Genomic DNA, 5,000 nt, shown 5'->3' with positions numbered 1-5,000 from the left:
AGCCTGGTAACTGCTTCCAAATCTACAACTTGCATATCAGACCCTATTCTGTCGAATCTTTTTAAAGAAGTGCTTCCTCTTTTAAATAGTCCAATTCTTGACATTATCAATAAGTCGCTTTCTATGGGCTCCGTGCCCTCAGCTTTTAAAACTGCCATTATCAAACCGCTGCTCAAAAAAAATGAATATTGATTTGCAAATTCTGAATAATTACAGACTAATTTCCAATTTTCTCTGATGTCGAAACTACTTGAAAGGGCTGTAACTGATCGACTTACTACCTGCATATCCAACAACAATCTCTTCGATAAATTTCAACCTGGCTTTCAGTCCCGTCGTTTCACTGAAAACGCCTTGACCAAAGTATTCAATGATGTCGTTGCTGCTTCTTGACTTGCAGCTACTGACGCTGTGGACCACAGCCTACTTCTAAGCTGCTCGGAGAAGCATATTGGTCTCCAGGGGACAGTGCTTTCATGGTTTCATTCATATTTATCAAATAGAACTCAACATGAAAGTTACAAAATCAATCTCTGAATTTTCTGAAGTAGAGTTTGGCGTTCCCAAGGGATTGGTCCTGGCTCTTTGCCATTTTATTTTCCCTTTGCAAATATGGTTTTCAAATGTTATTGCTACGCTGATGATACACAGCTATATGTACCGGTAAAACCAAAATTAGATAAAATTAGAGGCATGTCTATCAGAAGAAATAGAAAAGGATGAATATAAACCTTATGCTGTGAAATGCTGACAAAACAGAGTTATCAGCTGTAAGACCAGCCAAATATGTACAATTGTTTGAGAATTTGTCAAAAATTGAGCTTATAACCAAGACAGCATTTTTTCATCTCAGTAATATTGCTAAAATCCGACCTATTCTATCACTGTGCAATGCTCAAGCTGTTATCCATGCATTTTTATCCTCCAGGCTTGATTATTGTAATGACCTTTTCTCTGGTCTTCCTCGGTGTGCTACTAGAAGTCTTCGGAATGTTCAGAATGCTGCAGCTGACAAAAACGATAAGATTTGACTATTGAACACCAATTTTGGCCTCTCCTCACTGGCTACCAGTACAAGTTAGAGCTGGTTTTAAGGTTCTTGTTTTAACTTACTGGGCCTTGCATTGACTTGCACCACCTTACTTATAGGAGATAATTATACCATACACCAATCAGCAACAACATTAGAACCACTGACAGGTGAAGTGGATAACATTGATCATCTTGTTCCACTGGCACCTGTCAAGGGGTGGGATATATTAGGCAGCAAGTGAACAGTCAGTTCTTGAAGTTGATGTGTTGGAAGCACGAAAAATGGACAAGCGTAAGGATCCGAGCGACTTTGACAAGGACCAAATAGTGATGGCTAGACGACTGGATCAGAGCATCTCCAAAAATGCAGGTCTTGTGTGTGTTCCCAGTATGCAGTGGTTAGTACCTACCAAAAGTGGTCCAAGGAAGGACAACCGGTGAACCAGCGATAGGATCATGGGCGCCCAAGGCTCATTAATGCACGTTGGGAGCGAATTCTAACCCGGCTGGTCAGGTCCCACAGAAGAGCTACTGTTAGCACAAATTGCTGAAAGAGCAAATGCTGACTATGATGGAAAGGTGTGAGAACACACGGTGCATCACAGCTTGCTGCGTAAGGGGCTGCGTAGCCACAGACCGGTCAGAGTGCACATGCTGACCCCTGTCCGCCGCAGAAGGCTCTTACAATGAGCATGTGAGCGTCAGAACTGGACTATGGAGCAATGGAAGAAGGTGGCCTGGTCTGATAAATCATGTTTTCTTTTACATCATCATCCTGTGGATGGCTGGGTGCGTATGCGATGTTTACCTCCTCCATAGTGCATCCTGGCAGCAGGACGCACTATGGGAAGAAGTCAAGGCGACGGAGGCAGTGTGATGCTGTGGGCAATGTTCTGCTGGAAACCTTGGGTCCTGGCCTTCATTCAACACGTACCACCGTCCTAAACATTGTTGCAGACCAAATACACCCCTTCATGTCAACATTTTTCCCTGATGGCAGTGGCCTCTTTCAGCAGGATAGTGCATCCTGCCACACTGCAAAAATTGTTCAGGAATGGTTTTGAGGAACATGACAAAGAGTTCAAGGTGTTGACGTGGCCTCCAAATTTCCCAGATGCCCGATTGAGCCTCTGTGGAATGTGCCGGAACAACAAACCTGACCCACGGGGGCCCCACCTCACAACTTAGAGGACTTAAAGGATCTGCTGCTAACGTCCTGGTGCCAGATACCACAGGAGGTCAGAGGTCTTGTGGAGTCCATGCCTCCACAGGTCAGAGCTGTTTTGGCGACACGTGGTGGAGCTACACAATATTAGACGGATGGTTTTAATGTCGTGGTTGATCGGTGTACACACCAGCACAGCCTCTTCGCTCTTCTCGATGCTGGTCTCCTGGTCATTCCCTCAGCTAACAAAAAATCATTTGGTTTCAGAGCATTTGCCGACCGTGCCCCTTACCTCTGGAACGGCCTCCCAGTGCATGTCAAAGAAGCACGCTCGGTTAAAATCTTTAAATCAAGACTGAAAACCTTCCTCTACTCACTCCATTACACCTACCCGAGAACATATCAAACTCATATAAAACATATAAACTTAGTCTTATCAAACACACCTTTCACATTGATGTTTTTAATGTGGTTGTTTTATTTTGACTTTATTTTATTTTTTGCGATGGGCGGGCGTCTCCTTTGCTTTGTTGTCTTGACTTTGTTTTTGCCGCGTTGTTTTGTTGCGACTATTTTGTTTGCCTGCTGCTGTATTTTTTTCTCCTCCCTGTGTGTTCATTTGATTGTAAAGTGTATCGGGACCATGCCGACCATGGTGATTCTACACTTCAAATAAACTGATTGATTTGCACTAAATTCAGTTTAATTATCCAAAAAAAAAAAAAAAAAAAAGAAACCCCACACGACGCAGAGAATCCCTCCAGGGTTCACGTTCACCAGAACTCAAACACTGTACAATGCACTTACTGCCCATCACTCACCAATACTAATCACAAATGTCCACACACCGCGGTGTATGTTCGATTTCAAGACATTAAAAAGCGGGATCATTCAGTCACACGGGGGATGGTCGGATAATATCGTTCGCTGGTGTTTTTTACCAAAACAGCACTATGTATTTTCATCACCAGGGTCAGCCTGCCTCAACTAACCGAACGTGTCATCACGAGTCATCACCACCACCCTGCCACCAGACGTGCGTCCCGCCATTTCCGTCCATAACGAGACTCTCTTGATCGATCGATAACCACTACCAATCGCCGCGCCGTCCTAAATCCTGCATAGTGTAACAGAAAGTCTTCAGACAGTCAATGTGTCAACGTGATTTCCTCCTCTCCCCCGTTAGTTCATTTGGCTTCATCACATTTGGAGTCAGATGAATGAGACTGATATTTACCTTGCAGAAGGGGTATGAAAAAAAATTAATAAAAAATCCTTTTTACATCTCTCTCTCTCTCTATCTCTACCCATCTGATCCACGGAGCAAGGGCTCAGAGGCCGCCGCCGCCGCCGGCTCCGCCATCCATCCCGGGGAAGCCTCCTCCAAGGTCCGACCTCTCCCGACAAAATCGGAGCCGACTTCCGCTCGAAACGAAGCTCGGTTTCGGCTTCGGATCCCACAGTGAAATAGGAGAAAGGTACTCTCTCTCTCTCTCCCCCCCCCCCTCTCTCTCTCTCCTCTCTCCTCTCTCTCTCTCTCAGAGGACGCTCTGTTACTATGGCGACGCGTGAGGCTGATTCCCGTGACGTGGCCCGCCTCCTTCCCTCGGTCTCGCTCTCTCACTTTTACGGTCCGTCCATCCCATTTCACATCTCCCAATTCATCTATCGTCCGCGACCTTAAAAAACACGGTTCACGGGCAAAAAACAGGACAGCCAGACACAAACCATGAACCCCGGAGGAGTCGTACTATTTTTTTTTTTCCATCCGGTTTCTCGTCCGTCGATATTAACCGAAGCACTATACAGTCAGAGTGCGACGAATTTGAATGAGCCGACTGTGACGCGCCAGTGGGATTTGTTCACTTTGACTACCAAATCAGACAAACAAGAAACGTGTTTTTAAGCTCCACATAAGCTCCTACAGAAAACACTACTACTCCTACAGTATTCAGAGCTCGATCATTTCTCTATTATCTTGTCAACAGACCGACCCCGGGCAGTACGGCTCGCGCTGTGACTCCGCCTCGTCCTGTCCATCTCGTGTCGACGGATGCGGCGTCCTGCGTCTCGAGAAAAGTTCCAAAAGACAATTAAGACTCGACGTGCAAATGACACCTGTCGTCCGCGCTTCCACCCGACCCGCGCTCCGAGCGCCCGGCGAGGACAAAGGAAAGAGGGGAAGAAAGAACAAGGAAGAAGGAAGAAGAGGAGGCAGAGAAACCTATGACTCACACTTCCACGCTCGCCTGATAAACGCCGGTTTAATTACATCCAGCCGACAAGTCTCAGTGGGTTTGGAAGTTTAAAAATAACACGAAAGCAGCAACCTGCAGCCATAGTCTGTTCGGTTCTATTCCATTGTATTCTACGCAAATGGTCATAAAAGATGTATTTCTGTTCATAACAATAGATCCTGCTTTAGTTATGGCAACTTGCTGTTGAAATGTTATCTCCACATTTTTGCCTTTTACGTGTGATCATGACATTTGGCTTTTATTATAAGGCTGTATTGGCAAAGGCGTTGAGGGCATGGCTTATCAAAGACTTAACTAATCACCTTATTATTAACTTCACTTCATTAATAAGTATTAATGTATTTGTGTTTGATAAGAAATTCACAAATGCAGCTGTAAATATGGTATTTGTATTTTTTGGTGTATTTTTAATGTCCTTTATTTTTTTGTGTGTGTGTTCTTTTCTTGCAGATAGATATACATATGCTACATATGCATGAAGACATGTGCTTTGTTTATAATTTAAAAACATCAATATTTTATTTCTTAAAAAAGAAATAGCTTCC

This window comes from Zeus faber (assembly GCF_960531495.2).
Source record: "Zeus faber genome assembly, chromosome: 17".
In the NCBI taxonomy this organism is placed as follows: Eukaryota; Metazoa; Chordata; class Actinopteri; order Zeiformes; family Zeidae; genus Zeus; species Zeus faber.
The sequence above is the reverse complement of the archived record's forward strand: the minus strand, read 5'-3'. Positions refer to the sequence as shown.